At 39.3% G+C, this 19,035-nt stretch overlaps 2 long non-coding RNA genes across 2 annotated transcripts in view; one reads left to right on the forward strand and one right to left on the reverse strand.

Annotated features, from left to right (window-relative positions):
- On the forward strand, positions 1–12,805 carry LOC110347006 (uncharacterized). The gene is made up of 3 exons (XR_002391321.2): positions 1–119; positions 6,554–6,663; positions 12,589–12,805. It is a non-coding gene; the product is annotated as an uncharacterized LOC110347006 (long non-coding RNA).
- LOC110347007 (uncharacterized) overlaps positions 12,803–19,035 on the reverse strand; it is a 16,715-nt gene continuing 10,482 nt past the window's right edge. Inside the window, exons 2-3 of the long non-coding RNA XR_002391322.2 lie at positions 16,037–16,099; positions 12,803–14,098 (exon numbers count right to left, since the gene is read on the reverse strand). This is a non-coding gene — a long non-coding RNA (uncharacterized LOC110347007). The remainder of the gene's footprint in view (positions 14,099–16,036; positions 16,100–19,035) is intronic.

Below are 19,035 nucleotides of genomic sequence, written 5' to 3' on the forward strand. Positions count from 1 at the left end.
ATAAAGCAGAAGTGAACAACAGAAAGAGGGCCTCTCTTAGGCTCCTTGATGAAAATTGAAGCCCACTGGCAAAGTGAAGAGAATCTCTGCAATAAAGGCACACCAGACCACCATGCTTGGTAAGTTGGAGGGATCATCGCCTCCTCTGGGAACCTGGACTATCTTCAGGGGGAGGGCAGCTGGAACCTGCACTAAAACCTTTCAGAGTTCAACCCTACAGGAGGACAGGGAGCTCAACTTGGAACTTGCAGCCAGAAATCTGCCTGAATCTCACAGTTCTGCTACTGGCTTGCTGAGACTTATTGACTTATATCTGAACACTGCTGCCCACGTTGTCTATTGTGACAGCAGAGACATACCCTGAAGGAGGCCCTTCATTTTTATTTTTTATTTGTTATTTTCAAAATTATTATTTTTTGCTCTTATTTTTAATTTTTAATTTTTATTATGCTACTCTTCAAATTTTTATTTTTCTCTTCTTTTTCTTTTTTTCTCTTCTCTCTCTCTCTCTCTCTCTCTCTCTCTCTCTCTCTCTCATGCTCTCTTGCTGTTCCACATTATTCTTCATCTCTCTTTTTGTTCCTGTTCTGGATTTCATTTTCCTTTTCTTCCCTTTTTCCTTCTCTCGATTGTCATTAGTTTTAAAGGGAAGTAAATACACTTTCTAGCCTCCCTATTGTTGTTAGGTTGTTCTGTTCTCATCTTTGTTCTTTCATTCTGTCTTTTCCTCCTGTCTTCAACAGTTTCTTAGAGTTTGCATGATTGTCCTGTGTCCTCTGGCCTCACTGCTACCCTTCCCCTATCCTTCTAACTATCTATCCCTCCCTTCCCAACTCCTTCTGACTCCCCATCCCTAAGGGTAAAGTTGCTATATTGAAGAGTTTATTCACTATAAACATATGTTGGGTTGGTCCTTGATTTTGATTTAATTCACACACTTAAAGGTGATAGATTAATAACTGCCACAAAGTGGCATTTTCTAAACTGTGCTTGATGCTATGGTGTTATTAATTGTATCACTTGGGCTGAGGTGTTGTGATTGATCAAATCAGTTGTCCTTCCTGGTATAATGAAAATGAGAGAGCCTCAGACTCATTAGAGACTCAAAACCTAAAGACCAGCTATATCTGGAAGACACCTCTGAGAAGCAATCATTCCATAAGAGTTCTAAATATAAGCAACAAAGATACTTACAATAAGCAATTCTGAAGTAGCAACCCAGGAATTAAACCAAGGACGATACCAAAAATGTTGAGAAGACATTTAAGCAAGGCACAAACTCAGACTTCAACCCCAACAAAGGCAAATTCAGGGGAAACGAGGTGGAAAAGTCTGATAATAAACCACCTGGAAACCCTGAACTGATAGCACAGGAAGTAACAAAACAGATGAATGAACTCTAGAAAAATTCAAAACAGAAATAATTCCCCAGATAACTACAGAGATGGTGAGCAGAGTGAAAGACATGATTAGAGGCTCTAGAACACAAACAGATAAAAAACAGATGAGCTCAGAGCCATGCTGGAAGCCATGAATGCCCTGCATAAGAAAGAAATGGAATCCATGAAATAGATTCAAACAGATATCCAGAGGGGTAAAAACTCCATTGAAAGTATTCACAGCACACTAAGGGAATGTGAAGATAGAATATCAGATGTACAGACAGGATTGTGATTAGTGACCATGAAAACAGAGATTTCTTAAAAATAGTAAGGGACCATGAGAAATCAATCCAGCAGCTGCTAGATGATTCAAAGAAAAATAACATAAGACTGAAAGGAGTCCACGAAAACACAGGAGAAAGTACAATTGACATAAAAAACCTGTTCACAGAACTAATAGTAGAAAACTTCCCAGACAGAGGCAGAGAATTGGACATAAAGATAAGTGAGGCATATAGAACTCCAACTAGCCATGATAAAAAAAAAAACTACACCGAGACATATAATGGTCAAGATCCCAGAAACCCAATGGAAGAACAAAATCCTACAAGCAGTTAGAGAAAAGAAACAAATCACCTACAAATCAAAGCCCATCAGAATCACAGCAGATGTCTCAACACAAACCCTTAAGTCAAGGAGAGCCTGGACTGAAACATCTCAAGCCCTAAAAGAAAATAACTTCCAACCTAGACTGTTGTATCACGCAAAATTATCTTTCAAAATTGATGGGGAAATTAGATATTTCCACAACAAAGAACAGCTGAGAAATTTCATGAACACCAAACCAGCACTCCAAACAGTTCTAAACAATATCCTAGAAAAAGACAATGAAGGTCACAACTCCATGAGGCCCAACAGAGGGAAGCCAACAGGCAAGGGAAGAAACTAAAGGGAAAGGGGGAAAAATAAGAAATAAAAGAGCCAACAACAGTAAAACATCATGACAAGGATGAGTCACTGTCTATCATTTATAACCAGCAATGTTAATGGCCTCAATTCACCCATCAAAAGAAATACCCTGGCAGAATGGAGTAAGAAGCAAAATCCAACAATATGCTGTATACAAGAAACACACCTAATACCAAAAGAAATTCATAGACCGAAATTAAAAGGATGGAAAACAGTTCTCCATGTCACAGGTACATGGAAAAAAGCAGGGGTAGCAGTCTTATTTGCAGAAAAAGTGGATTTCAAACCAAAATTAATTAAGAGAGACAAAGACGGTCACTAGATCCTTGTGAAGGGAACAATCCAAGAGGAAGAGACGACAATCATAAATATCTATGCACCAAACACTAGTGCACCCAACTATATAAAACAAATATTAATGGACATGGAAAACCAAATAAGCACTAATACAATTGTAGTGGGGGACCTCAACACTCCTCTATCAGAAATAGACAGATCATCTAGGAAAAAAATTAACAATGAAATTCTAGAACTGAACGAAGCTATTGAACAAATGAACTTAATAGATGTTTACAGACCATTCCACCCCACAAAATCAGAATACACATTCTTTTCAGCTGCACACAGGTCATTCTCCAAAAGAGACCACATGCTAGCTCATAGGACATGTTTAAGTAAATGTAAAAGAACTGAAGTTACCTCCTGTGTATTATCAGACCACAGTGCAATAAAATTTGAGATCAGTAACATAAGAAACCAAAAAAACCCCACAAACTCATGGAAATTGAATAATACCCTCCTGAACAACCAATGGGTCAGAGAGGAAATTAAAGAAGAAATCAGACAGTTTCTACAAGTAAATGATAATAACAGTACAACATACAGGAATCTGTGGGACACAATGAAAGCAGTTCTATGAGGGAAATTCATAGCAGTGAATGCCCATATTAGCAAAACAGAGAGAACTCAAAAAAACAACCTAATGCAGAACCTCAAGCTCCTAATAAAAGAAAAGCATAACAAACCCAAACCTCATAGAAGACATGAAATTATAAAGATCAGAGCAGAAGTCAATGCAGTGGAGACTAAGAGAATGTACAAAAAAATCAGTGAATCAAAGAGTTGATTTTTTTGAAAGAATGAGTAAAATGGATAAACCTTTAGCTAACCTTATCAAAAAAGGAAAGAAAAGACTCAAATCCATGCAATTAAGAATGAAAAAGATGAAGTCACATCAGATCCAGCAGAAATCCAGAGGATCATCAATACCAACTTCCAGAAACTGTACTCTAATAAAATGGAAAACACAGAAGAAATGGACAGATTCCCACTTACATATGAATTGCCACAGTTAAATGAAGAAGATATAGAAATTCTAAACATCTCAATTACAATGAGTGAAATTGAATATGTAATAAAAAATTTACAAACAAAGAAAAGCCCAGGTCCGGATGGCTTCATTGCTGAATTCTACAAGACACTTAAAGAAGAACTATTTCCATTAATCTTTAAACTCATCAAGGAAATTGAAAGGGAAGCAATACTTCCAAATTCATTCCTGGAAGCAATTGCTACTTTGATTCCAAAACCAGGGAAAGACTCAACCCAAAAAGAGAACCACAGGCCACTCTCCCTAATGAACATAGATGCAAAAATCCTCAACAACATACTGGCAAACAGAATACAGAAGGTCATCAAGAAGATCATACACCCTGACCAAGTCTGATTTATCCCAGGGATGCAAGGATGGTTCAACATTCTTAAATCAATAAATGTAATACACTCTATTAACAGAGTCAAGGACAAAAACCATATGATCATCTCAATAGATGCAGAAAAAGCATTCAACAAAATCCAACACCCATTCATGATAAAAACTCTACAGAAAATTGAAATAGAAGTTCTTTATCCCAACCTGATTAAGGCTATCTATGAAAAACCAACAGCCAACAACATAATAAATGCTCAAAAACTGAAAACTTTCATGCTAAAATCAGGAATAAGACAAGGATGCTCACTATCACCACTCCTGTTCCATATAGTTCTATTAACATTAGCCACAGCAAGTAGAAAAGAGAAAGAAATAAAAGAAATAAAGATAGGAAAGAGAAGAAGTTAAACTGTCATTATTTGCTGATGATATGATACTTTACACAGAAGACCTAAAAAACTCTGCCAAAAGACTTCTAGACTTAATTGACAGATTCAATAGAGTAGCTGGATACAAGGTCAACACTCAAAAAACAATAGCCTTCTTATACACAAATAACAGACTCACCGAGAGAGAAATTAGGTAAACAATTCCTTTTACAGTTGCATCCCCAAAAATGAAATATCTAGGAATCAATCTAACAAAGGAAACAAAAGACCCCTACACTGAAAGCTACAGCACTCTGAAAAAGGAGATCGAAGAGGATATAAGAAAATGGAAAGATTTCCCTTGTTCCTAGGTAGGAAGAGCCAATATAGTGAAAATGGCCATACTTCCAAAACTACTATATAAATTCAGTGCAATGCCAATTGAAATTCCAACAATATGCTTCACAGAACTAGAGAAAACAATCCAAAAATTCATTTGGAAGCAGAAGAAACTTAGAATAGCAAAAGCAATTCTAGGCAACAGAGACATGGCTGGGGTATCACAATTCCCAACTCAAAACTATACTACAAAGCTACTGTGATAAACACAGCATGGTACTGGCAAAGAAACAGACCTGAAGATCAGTGGAATAGATTAGAAGATGCAGAAACAACTCCAGACCTACTCAGCCACCTCATCTTTGACAAAGGAGCCAACCACCCTCATTGGAGGAAAGATAGTGTATTTAATAAATGGTGTTGGAAAAACTGGAATTCAACCTGCCAAAGATTAAAACTAGACCCATACCTATCACCATGCACTAAACTAAGATTGAAGTGGATTAAAGATCTAAATATTAAGTCAGAAACATTAAACTTGCTGGAAGATAAGTTAGGTAGAACTCTTGAAGACATTGGCATAGGAAAAGATTTTATGAACAAAACCTCAGTAGCACGGGAACTAGCATAAAGAATCAACAACTGGGATCTCCTCTTATTAAAAAGCTTCTGCACTGCAAGAGACCACCAGAGCTAAGAGACAACCTACAGTGTGGGAAAAAATTTCTAGCAGCCATACCTCAGACAAAGGGCTACTATCTAGAATATATAAAGAACTTTAGAAATCAGACCTCCCAAATTTAAAGATCCAATTCAAAAATGTGCATCTGAAATGAACAGACATTTCTCAGACAAAGAAGTAAAAGAAGCAAATAAACATATGAAAAAATGTTCAACATCACTGGTCATTTGAGAGATGCAGATGAAAACAACACTGAGATTCCACTTCACCCCAGAAAGCATGGCTGCTATCAAGAAATCAACCAATAACAAATGCTGGCGGGGGTGTGGGGAAAGAGGAACACTTTTCCATTTTTGGTGGGAGTGCAGACTGGTGCAACCACTGCGGAAATCATTACAGAGATTCCTCAAAGATCTAGGAATAGAGGTCCCATTTGACCCAGCTATTACCCTGCTGGGTATCTTCCCAAAAGAATTAAAAGAATCATACCACAGCGATATATGTGCACCCATGTTTATAGCGGCACAGTGTGTAATAGCTAAAGCTTGGAAACAGCCCAAGTGCCCATCAACTGGAAACTGGATAAAGATGTGGGTTTTTTTTTTTTTTTTAACAAAATGGAGAACTACTCTGCCATAAAGAACAAGAAAGTAGAGACATTTATAGCTAAATGGATGCACATTTAGGGCATACTCTTAAGTGAAATAAATAGCACACACGTGTAAATATCGAGTTGTTTCTCTGGTGTGAGAAACTGCAAATGTAAATAAGGATGAAAATGATTAAAATGAATAATTGACAACTTGAAATATGAAGAAAAGGTCCAAAGGGGTAGGGAAAGTGGGAGCGGAAGGGGAAAGAAAGGAAAGGAAAAATTATGAGAAAAGGAAAAAAATGGAAACAAAGTCTTTGTAAATGGGGAAGGGTGGGCAGGGAATGGGGAAAGAATAAGAACCAAGATGTATCATGTACAGGTACAAGATCCCAATGATAAATGTAAACGTATTGTACACTAAAATGTACCAATAAAAGAATTTATGGAAAAAAAATTGAATATGTGAGACAAGAACCCAGAGTTAGGTTTTGTGGTTTATTTCTATAGCAACTGGAGTAGAGTGCTGTCTACAGGGAGCCACTTGATGTGTGCCAACTCCAGCACCCCTCAGCCTTACATCGATGCTGGAAGACTTGAGCAGCACCAAAGAGATGGAGGTGAGCATGATGGGCCTAGGAAGGAAATCGTAATGGGCTCTTGCTGATATCTTGGCTCCCTGGAGCCTTGGTAAATTATGAGAGTGTGGGCTTCTGATTTCTATGGAAACCTGGAGGGGGAATCTCAATAAATCTACCAGAAATAAAATGTTTCTCAAATACACTGAAGTGCATAACGGGAAGCATAATTGCTATTGAAAAGAGGATGGGAACTCTAACCCAAGCTTGATGATGTCATTTAATTTAAAAAGTGAAAGCACAAAGGACCATGATGTTATTAAGAGCAGTGCTGAAGTGTTTATTCACAAATGAGAGAAGGGCTAGCATGTGGAATGGGTTGAGTCCTGATGAACGAGTATGGGAAGTGAAAAATGCAAGTTTCTGTTTTTGTTGCATTCATTACTTCACGCTGTCTCCTTCCCCTTCTCTCTGAAGTCAGAGACATGCATGACATGAAAGTTGGGATTTGGGGCCCCACGTTAGGAGACACAATGGCAGAAGAGGAAAGTAGAAGGAATGAAAGAAAAGTTTTTAACCAATTCAATATGCATTTAGGACCATAGGATCCTCTTTAAAAACAAAATCAACACTGGTTACTCCTTAGGGAAACCTGTGAAGTGGTGAAGCACGGGACTGTGTCTTAGCTCTGTGATGGGCAAGGTGCCAAACCTTTCCCAACATCAGCTTCTTCACCTGTCGAGGTGAGGCCAGGGATCAGTTCTGCCTTCCGTGGGGAAGTATGTTTGGTGAGTCCCTGAGAGTGCGGTGTTGTGGCTTCCTGGGTATATTCATTTCGTAGGGCTGCCACAATAAATCATCACAAACTAGGTGGTTTTGAACAGCAAAAGATTTATTCTTTCATGGTTCTGAAAGTCGGAAATCCAAAACGAAGATGTTGACAGGGCAACATTCCCTCTGAAGACTCTAGGGCAGGACCCTTCCTTGCCTCTCCCAGTCTCCGGGGGCTCCAGCAGTTCCTTTGCTGGTAGCTAATTAACACTTTTTTTAAATAATAGCAAATATGTAATGAACATTTAGTTATGTTCTAAGCACTGCTTTAGGCTCTGATGATGTGTTCTTTCTTTAATTATCACAAAAATCTTGCAAAATAGGGACACGATTGTCTCCACTTTTAAGGTTAAAAACTGATTATCAGAGAATTTAAATAACTTGCACAAAGTTGCATTGCTAGTAGGCAGATGATCCAGCCATCAAATCTAGGCATCTCTGGAACACATGCCATAAACACACGCTGTAAGCCACATCCATGGGAGGTGTACTCAGCAGGCTGTTTTCACAGGAGAGAGAAGTGGGGAGTTGGCCGGCAGAAAGCAGCTTCTTACAAGGAGGGAGGGCGTGAAGCCCTAAGAAAGGAGACCACGTGACAAGGACAATTTGTCACCACTCAGCACCCTTGCTTCCTTGTCCTCCAGTGTCAGCTCCAACCACCCTCAAACACTGATCCTACAGAACAGCCCGGCCTGCTCGGGAAAAGGTGGCAGGAGCTCACAATGTGGGAAGGTGTCAGGTCAGCTTTTACTAGAACTTCTGATCTGAAATCACGATACCCCCCCCCCCACACACACCAGATGGTTATTCTCAGAAAAGAGATAAGATTTCATGTCTTTATTTAACACAGTCCACCCTGTCTCGGGTACCTTATTACCTTGGCTGGCTTTCCCACAGTGATGCCACAATGAGAGTGGCAGAGAGTGCTCAGAGGGATTCAAACACATCTAGAAAGGCTCACTGATAAAGATTCCTTCACTCTGTTGGGAAGTTGCAATGAATAATTCTGCTAAGGAGACCATTAGCTATTTAAAATGCTCAGCAATAACTGAATACAGCTGAATATTTCTAAATAATATTCATTTCAGAGTTAGGAAACACCAGAGAAACTTTCATTGCTTCAGTTACAAAAAAAGAATTTCTTCTTGGGAACTAAAGTTCCAAAAAAATACTGTAATTGTACATGTGCTGGAGAAGAAAACCATTCAAGGCTTTTGATATGTAATATATAAACACTTGTCCAGTCCCTGCCCATCAACTCATAATAGAAAAATAGAACTAAAATGTCTATTTTTCAAATTGCACCCATGAATAATTATAAAGAAGGCCATCTTTTCTGTTCAAAGTTTTTGTTATGTTAACATTATAAAGGTTGACAATGGATCTTTTTTCATCAGTGTAAAATATTCTAGTTATTATTGCTGCATAACAAACTATCCTAAAATATATCAACTTCAAACAATAACTGGTTGACTAAGCTCATCCATTCTGTGGATCCGAAATTTGCACAGTTGGAGAACAAGTATGTTGGCTCTGCTCCCTAAAAGCAGAGATCTCAGCCTAGAAGTTTGAAGAGCTGAGGGTGAATCAGTGGCTGGAGACTGAAGTCCTCTGTAGGCTGCTTCAACTTCACCTCTCAGGTGCTAAGGTGACTTACAGCCGTGCTGACCAGAGCACCTCCTGGTGGCCTTTCCATGTGGCCTGGCATTCTTACAAACATGGAGGCTTCAGGGCTCCTGGTGCACATGTTCAGTAGCCAAGGTAGAAGCTGAACCACCGGTTATCACTCGCAATGTCACTCTGACCACACTGTGCTGGCGAAACTCCACCAGCACAGGAGAAGGGAGTCCACCAGACTCCGGGGGAAGTGGACACCATGTGTTGATGAAGAAGTCACAGGGAACATTGTAAAAGATCAGGTAAGATGGGAACTACTATTGCAGTCTTCTTTGGACAAGTACAATCCGACATCAGAAGGAATAAAAAATGCCAAGATGGCTCAAAAATGTCCACCAGTTGAAAGATGGAGGAAAAAACCTTAATTGGAATATGCTCTTTTATGGGGTATATGCTTTACCCAGGATACAAGTAATAATAGTGGTAGTGATGATAGTGACAGTTTATAGTGTTCACTGTGTGCCAGACACTGTTCCAGGTGCTTTACCTCCACTAATTCCATTTGTCCTCAGTGGAAACAAAGAGGTTAAGTAACTGGCCCCAGGCTGCCCTGCTCCATTTGCTGCTGGCTCTGACCAGTCCACTCTACTGCCTCTCCCAGCCAAGGGAAGAAATGAGAATAGTGCATTGCAAAGCAGGCTATGAAATGATATTTATTTCTAAGACCTACTTGGGAGAGAGGATCTCTTTAATGAATGCTCACCACACAGGAAGTAAGCTACACTTTCCTTCTCTTGATTCTCACAATAACACTATGAGGTAGGTATTAATATTATCAGTTTCTAGAAAAGAGAATTGAGGTTCAGAGGTATTCAATGCTTCCTTGAAGCCACAGGGATGGCAAATAGTGGCCCTGAGATTCAAAGCTGAGTCCATCTGATCTCAATCTGCCTGTTCTTTCCATCTTCCATAGCTACTGACTTCCACCTCTACAGGGATTCTGTCAAGGTCCATTTGAACCCTAGCTGGGAGAAGCTACAGTGTTGCCTCTTGCTTCTTGACAGCCTGGCATTTTGAGGAATGTGGCTGGGTAACGTGGAGCAGCCACAAACCCCTTGGTTTGAGTATGGCACTTCAGGGTGTATTGCAACATCTGTGTTCGCCTTTGTAAATTCATGCTGGACATGAACTATGATTTTTATCTTAGATAATAAGCCTGAATTCTGAAAAGACTATTTTTTTCTCTAAGAATATACCTTATTGACTTTCTGACATTTTCAAGAATTTATCCTTTGCTCTATTAGACCATGAAGCAGGAACTATGCTCTGAAAAGGGTTGTGTTTTGCTTGATCTTCAGCCATCATTTGATAGCCACTCAACCATTACATTATGATCATGAAACTCTTGGGCAAGGCAAGACTGTGAATCTGCATGATACTTTCTAAATATTTTCTTTTTTTTTTTTTGGTACTGGGGAATCGAACTCGGGTCCTTGCGCTTGCGCAGCAGGTGGCGAAACCACTGAGCTAAATCCCTGGCCCCTAAATATTTTCTGATCTCCTGCTTCTCTAAGGTTCTAAACTCAGACATGCTTGGGTTTTTAACAGATTCTGAGAAAGTTCCTTGGGCTGCTGTGGAAGAAAGAGGCAATTTGATTTTGGGAACCCAAAGATGTCTGTATACTCTACTTGATTCCATACACGCGACTGACAGTCAGCTCCTGGGCTCCTTTGCCTTGCTTCCTGTGCTGATGACTGAGGCTTCAACTTGCTCAGGACCTGGGGCTTTGGAGGGTTAAATGGCCTGCCTCTTTCTTCAGTAACAAAGCACATATCATTGCTTAAAGTCTGACATTGTGCTTTCCAGCGCTAAGAATGGACTTTCCTAGACTTTGTAAACAAGTAGAGAATTTTCAATTATTAATGCTCTTAGCAAGTTATAATGACATTGTTTGGAATTGCACTTGTTCCTAATTTAAACTAATGTCAGGTGATCAGAGAGAGTCACAGAGGCTTTAGCTACAGACTCTACCAACACAATATTCAAGCATCAGTACAAACAGGAAGGTACTAAGTATAAAGAGTATAAAGCCATTTGGTTGTGCTTATTTTGGTTCACTTTCTAGTCTAAAACCTCCCTGACAAAAGCGAAGAACTTTTAATCTAAGTGTACATTCACTGCCTACTACCTCTTCTCAGTAGATGTTTACTACCTGTTCAGAACTGTCTCAGAAACTTGTTCATAGCACTTTGTTGAAGGCTAGAATTCACTGTTAGAGAAGATCATGGAAGAAAGAGCTTCTTGTGTGTGGCTCAAACCTTCCAACTTTCCCACTCAGTGCTTTATGCTCAAATTTATCCTAGTGTTCAGTGGGTTAAAGTGTGCTATACAGTTGTGACTCACCCATTACTCTTCGGGAAACCTTACTGGTGACTTATGTGATCTCCTGAGGGCTCCCAAGCTGCTCAAGTAACCGATTTATGTGGCTGACACTCAGTGTAACTCACTGAATGATCAGTAACTGAACCTTCTATCTCATTGGGGACAACTTTTTTATTAATTCATCGTGGTAGGCAGAAGTTGCTCATCAGATCTCTTCTGGATTAAACTGCTGTTTCTTGCAAAGGCTTACAACATGCATCTTTTGCTGCTTGTCTTCAATTTCCTTCACAGGACACTGGAAGGGCTGGGGGCCATTTCCTTCTGTCTTTTGAGGCACTACCAACTGTAGTCTTCATCCATATTAGATATAATGTACACAAGAAACAATTTTCTTAACTCTTACTTCAACAAAAGGAAACATATTCAAGCTAGTTCAAATAAAGAAAGATAGGGCCAGGGATTTAGCTCAGTGGCACCATGCCTGCCTCACAAGCATAAGGTCCTGAGTTCAATCCGTAGTACAAAAAACAAACAAACAAACAAAAAACAAAGAAAGATTATTGTTGTAGTATGAAGAAATGCCAGGGCTCTAATGATATAGTTGGAAACATTAAGGCACTCAAATATCTTCAGGCAGGTAACTTCTGATGGTCTTTCGGCATATATCATCTTTACATTTCTCTGCATGTCAGCTCCATCTTCCTGTGGCGATGAGCTTCTTCCCTAGGTCTTCAGGTAACTGCAGCTACATTTGCCTCTGGGATGCTCTACGGGAAATTCTAAAACAGGTTGAGTACTTGCATCCAAATACTTGGGACCAGTAGTGTTCTGAATTTGGCATTTTTTTTTTCAGATTTTGGAGGGTTGGGGAACCCAAGTCTAAATAGAAAAATTCATTTATATTTATATTTACTGCACTTTATACATGTAGCCTGAAGGAAATTTCTTATTTAAAAAATGTTTAAAAATTTTGCGTATGTAACAAAATTTCATGGTGGGGAATTTTCTACTTGGGGCATCGCATAGGTGCTCAAAAGTTTTGGACTTTGAAGTGTTTCAAATTTTAGATCTTTGGATTAGGAATGCTCAGTTTGTATTAATTATATTCACCTATTTATTCAACCTCTATGTTTCAGTTTCCAAATTTTATGGGAGAGAGGATTTCAGTGACCAAACCTGAACGCCATGCTCACTCTTGCTGAGGGGACTGGTCAGATCTTTTCAGAGTTTTTGGCAGGAGAAGTCCTTGAGAAGCAAGTGTGGACAAGAGGAAATGACTGACAAACGCAGCACAGGAATCGTCAAAACAGCACAGAAATCTGGCTTTGGAAAAAACCGAGATTCTTTAGAGTAACTGTCATGAGACTATTTCAAATGAAAATAATGAAAGTGAGTTTCAATTTCTATGCCTAGTGCTACTTCATTCTGTATTACTAAGATACACCTTGGTCTCTGAATCTGCTGGCTGTCCCCCAAATTTTCTCTAGAGAATAATTTTAGGAACCCTGACCTTGAAGATCCTGTATTAGAAACCAAACAATGAGGATAAATCCTTTGAACATTTCTTGTTTCTTCTGGTAGTTTCATTTGCAATGACTATTTGCCCTAAATTAAAGCGAAGTCGGACAGAAGAAATCAAACTCTGGGGAAGAGATTGGGAATGCTGGGGATATCTGTGAAGCTTAAGAAGAGGAAAGAGATTATAATTAGTTTTGAACCATGTTTTGATAATCTACTTGTGTAAAAAATGTTACTTTCTTCATAACAACACACAAATTTGCTGAAGAATTAACTCTGGAAAATATAGGTAATCTTACATCTTAAAGATTAAAAAATAAAGATTGCTAGAAATGATATAATTGAGTGTTTTTAAATTGGCTAATTTTTATTTAATGTTTAAAATTGGCAAATTAATACCTTGCTACCAAGATCTTGCATCATTTGTACCCCAATATCTCACCTACACTAGACATGTTTACAGTTCATATACGAGAGCATGTCATTGGCTGGCCTGTTTTCTACCAGGTGACTGTTTCTTGCCATTCTTTTTTTTTTATATATATATCTTTATCGGTACATGTTAGGTATACAATACGTTTACATTTATCATTGGGTGTTTGTACCTGAACATGATGCATCCTGGTTCTTATTTTCTCCCCATTACCTGTGCGCCCTTCACCCCCTCCACCCTTCCCTATTTACACAGACTTTGATTCCATTTTTTTTCTTTCTCATAATGTTTCCTTTCCCTTCTTCCCGTTCCCCTTCCCCTCCTGCCATCCCCAAACCCTTGGACCTTTTCCTATTTCAAATTATCAATTATTCATTTTAATCATTTTCATCCTTATTTACACTTTCAGTTTCTCATGCTAGAGAAACTATATTCTTGCCATTCTTGATGGGTGGACCAGAAGAGACAGTACAGCCCAAGGCTCACCCACAGCTTCTGACGTCATGGTCAGAACATGTGTTCAGCCAATCAGATTCCTTCTCTCAAGAATGTGAATAAAAGCCAAGAGAAGAAATTTGTGGAGTATTATCAATGGCAAAAGCTGGATCATCATGACCTACGAGGGACTTGATTTCTATTGTACTCTTCAAAATCCAAACAGGGAAGAAAAATCTGAGTCAACAGAGGAAGTCCACCTATAGAGAGAAAGAGAAAAGCACCAACACATTAGCAATCAAGCTCCTTTGAGACACAGACAGCTCCTGGACCCCTGGAGCATTCCTGGTTCCTTTTTTAATCTAGGGGGAGACCTGCAGCAAAACCTCCCTTTTCTAGAAGTATTGTGAGTGGCTCTGTTTCTCGTAAATCACAGGACCTAACTTCAACACCATGTTGTCCTAGGTTCATGTTAAAAGGCTACAGGCTGCCAGCTTACATTAGATAATGGAACTTGATAACTTGACATTGATCTTTTCAATAACGAAATGTGAGCAAATTTGGAGTTACTGGAGATACAAAACATTTGCACATTGGCATACTCTCCTGGAACAACATGTTTTCGTCCCTCCCTCATCCACACTGATGAGGAGATGCCTGGCAACTGGCTGAGGACTCTGCCGCAGAGGACACATGGCCCACAGCGGGACAGCAAGCCTGTGACTGCACCATGCCAGCCTCTGCAAAGAAGGGCGCTCCAGTGTGCTCCGGGAGGGCTGGCGCCACGCCTGACTTGAGCTTCAGGCTCGCGCTGGAGTGCAGTGTAGACTGTGAGTCCCCCTTACAGCCCTGTGAAGAGCATCTTTGGTCCTGTGCTCTTCATCACTTTGGGACAGGAGGTACATTAGTGGACTGGGACCTTCCTACTAGAAGAGTATTATGACAAAAACTTCTGTTCATGACAGACAAGAGGACCACAGCATACTGTTAAAAGACCTGCAGTATGGAAGCAGATATTTTTGGGTCTAATGTCCAGCTCTACCACTTAGTAGTTAAGAAAGCACTAACCCTGAACAAAGCACTTAAACTCTATGCCTCAATTTCTTCATCTCTGTAATGAGGAGGATGACAACAGTCCCATCTCATTCGGTTGTTGTGAGGATTAACTGTGGTATTCACGTGAGGCCCGTACAATGGGGCCTGGCACAGAGTAAATGGTCCCGTCCGTGTTCATGGGGCTACAATTATGTTCGGTGCTTCAAGAATAAGGCAGGAGAGATGAAGGCTGTGGACAGCCACATAGTGATCAGCTGCAGGGTCAGAGCGATTCAAGTTCTGTCCTAATTTTCTACTGGTTCGCTTCTAAGACTGCATTAAAATCTACCTTTGCTCCTCACGTACCTCTTAAAGAAAGTGAAAGATTATCCATACTTTATCCTCAATTATGGGTGAGAAAATCAAAGAAATGCGAAAGTGAAAGTTTACTCTAAAGGTGATGCCTTCTCTGATTTGTTTTTTTTGACTGTCCCTGTGTGTTCTGACTTTGTCTCTCTGTAACCCAGAGGGCTAGCATCCCTGCCACTCTCCAGGCAGCTCACATCCTTCGTATGCCCTAGAAAGTCCCAGGAAGATAATCCCAGGGCTCAGCACCCAGCCCAGGCATATAGTAGACACCCACTGAGTCTTTATTTTACGTGAATAAAGGTCAAATTTGCTCCTACTTCAAAAATCTTCCATAAAGCCTCTCTTCTTCAAACTCAAATTATGCCTCCTCCACTTCAGTCCTCTCAGTGGCCTAACCTTTCAGTATTCTTTCTCATTTCAGTTAAGGCATCTTCTTGGGCCATGTTCTCCTTATCCACTTTATCCTTTACACAGTACTAAATATAATTCCTTCTATACTTTAGCATTCTGTTTACATTCCAATTTTCCTGCTCTCTCTCCATTGGAATTGCAGTTGGAGTAGAAAGTTTGAAAGCATTTTCCCAGCTATATCCTGTCTTGTCTAAAAACTTGCTCCCATCCTAGCTGTTTGAACCTCATGAACTTAACTTTGAACCATTACTGGACAGGATCAGGAATGGTCACCTGGCCCAAGCCAGACCAATTAGACTCTCTCCTCTTAGAATGTATAATGGGATTTAGAGGGTAAGTTTTCAGATAGTTTTCATTAGTCACAGGGGGTAAGATCACGTTACCTGGGGAACTATAAGTTGAGGTGGCCATCCTTTGTAAGTTAGGTGGAGAAACAGTCAAAGGTGCTGAAAAGGGAGAAAAAAATTTTAAAGGAAAGAATAAAAGAGAATTTATGTATACAGTCAGTCTCAGAGGAAAACAGACAGATTAGCTTCCTTAGTTGCTGGTCAGATTTTCTATTTTCTGCTTCAGTCCCTAAGGCAGCCCTTATTTTCCAAAAACTACCTGCGTAACAAATTCCTCATCTTTAAGATAGGCTAAATGGGTTTCTGACACTTGCAACCAAAGACCCTTAAATAAAATTACAATAAACAGGAGGAGAGTGTAGTTCACCTTATTTCATCTAGCACTTGGTTACAGATATAAGATAAAATGTAATATTTAAAATTTTCCATTTTTAGATACCAATAGATATTTTTTAAATCTCTTAATAGTTGTGGCAAAAAAGACTGTACAATACCAGGGAATAAAATTTTTAAAAATCAAAGTAAATGAAAACTGTGTTGAAATGGAAATACTGCTGAAGAAAAACACTTCACTAAGCAGAAAAAATATTCATAGATTGCAAAACTTAATACAGTACTGTTAAACTGGCAAGTCTTCCAAAATTGAACTATATGTTCAACAGGATATTAACCATTATGTCAGCAGGACATTTGTAAAAATCAACAAGCTGATGCTAAAACTCATAAGGAAATACAGAGGCCTTAATGTACATAAAATGTTAATTGGAAGGTTTAGCCTACCTGGTATTAAGGCTTACTATCAAGCTACCTTAGTCAAGACAGCTTAGTATTGGCATGAAGACAAAGAGATCAATGGAAAAATAGTCCAGAAATGAACTCATGCATATATGGGTAATTCATTCTTCAACAATGATGCTAAGTGGGAAAAGTCTTTTCAGAAAAAGATTTCAGATCAACTGGAAACCTTCCCTCACACCATCCAAAATAATTTAACTGGAAATGGATCACAGGTATAAATGTGAAAATTAAAATTATACAACTTCCACAGGGAAACCAAGCACACAATATTTGCAACCTTTAGATATGCAAATGTTTCTTAGCTAGAACACAAGAAGCTAAACCATGAAAGAAAATACTGATAAATTAGATTTCATCAATATTAACAGCTTTTTCTTTTGGAAAAATCTATTAGGAGAAAACAAAAATGTAAGTCATACATGAGGAGAAAATATCCACTAAATGTTATCAGACAAGACTTGTATTTAGAATATAAGAGAATTCTTACAACTCAATAATAAGACATCGATAATAGGTAAAAGACTTGAAAAGATACTTCTCAAAAAAATCCAGAGATAGAGAATGAAAACATACTCCATTTCACTAGTAATCAGAAAAAAATGCTTACTAAAACTAATACACTCATCAGAATGGATAAAAAATTTTAAAACCTGAACATAACTGAGTGTTGGTGGGGATGTGGAGCAGGTGGATCATTCAATCACAGCAGGTAAGAATTTCGCACTCATAGCTGTATCATGTATGTGATGCAACCACCTACTCCTAGGTATTAACCCAAGAGAGAGAAACGTGTATGTTCAAATAAACATTTACATAAACACACTTGCACATCAGTGTTCATATGTTCATAGCAGTTGTAGTTGAAGCAGCCAAAAAGGAACAACAAAACCATTCAACCTGTAAACAATCAAAATATCTGTCAACAGTTGAATGAGCAGATAAATGATGGTGTATCGGTGCAATAGGAAACTACTAGTACTAAAAGGGAATAAATTATTGATACACATAACAATACAGATGAATCTCAAAATCATTATGTTGGGTGACAGAATCCAGGCAGAAAGGAGTACATACTGCTTGATTCAATTCATGTAAGATTCTTATAAATGAAACCTAACATTTTGTGACGGAAACCATACCAGCATTTGGCTAGGGATGAGAAGAAGGAAGAGAAAAAGAAAATTTTAGAGGTGAAGGAAATGTTTCTCTTGATTCCCTGTTGTGGTGAGTTTCATAGGTATATGTATGTCAAAATGATCACTGCATGCTTTTTGACTATATGCCGTTTAGTTTACTTTATACCTCTATAAAGTTTTCTGAAGAACAGTATGGGCTTTATAAACACTTTATTTGGGTTCACTCCATCCCCTGAAAGGCAAAGCCATACTTCTTTTTGAGACAGATTCTTTTGAGCCTTCAGGATTTGGAGAAGTCCTTTGCCATGTTGTGGTTTGGGTATGAAATGTCCCCAAGGCTTGGTTCCCAGGGCAGCAGTTAGGAGGGGGGCATCTGGGAGACGGCTGGGTCGGGACGGCTCTGATTCAGCCAAGGATTAGCCCACTGATGCACTTATGATGCGACGGTATTACCGGACAGTGATTAAACCTGGGTGGGGGGACCTCATTGAAGGAGGCAGATCACAGGAGCCCGCCTGTGTGGGACTCTATCTCTCTCTGGCTCTTTCTTTCTCCACTGCCTGGTTGCCAGGAGGTGGGCAACCTCCTCCGCCACACACGCCTGCTGCCATGATGATCTGCCTCATCACAGACCCACAGCGATGGAGCCAACCACGGCCTGGAACCAGAAGCCAGAATAAACCTTTCCTCCTTGAAGTCGTCTTCCCAGGTATTCTGTCACAGTGATGAAAAGTTTACTAACAGTCAAGCTGAGAGGTTTCAGGAAACACCACCTTAAAGCCTCCAGAATCTTAAAGGGTTTGGCCTGTTAATTTGACTTTTAGTCTACTTTCACACTTTGAGAACTTTTGCTGGTTGGAAAGCCTGGGGATGGGGAAGCTTCATTTTCTAACCTAGCAAATCCAGGTTCCCTTACACTTTCTTTAAATTCTGCTTATGAATGGAATAAGCCTTCTTTAGTTTACCTTACTTTCTGTAATTAATTGTTTGCACCTAAAACCAATTGACACTTTGGCCATTCAGCTTGGAAACATACTTGGCCAGAGACTACTCGGCCATAGACATATTTTTTAATCTTTCAAGTTACCTTGGTAAACAGTT

This window comes from Heterocephalus glaber, unplaced genomic scaffold, assembly GCF_053883595.1.
Source record: "Heterocephalus glaber isolate CG9 unplaced genomic scaffold, H.glaber_assembly_v1.0 deba00001118, whole genome shotgun sequence".
NCBI classification, from domain to species: domain Eukaryota; kingdom Metazoa; phylum Chordata; class Mammalia; order Rodentia; family Bathyergidae; genus Heterocephalus; species Heterocephalus glaber.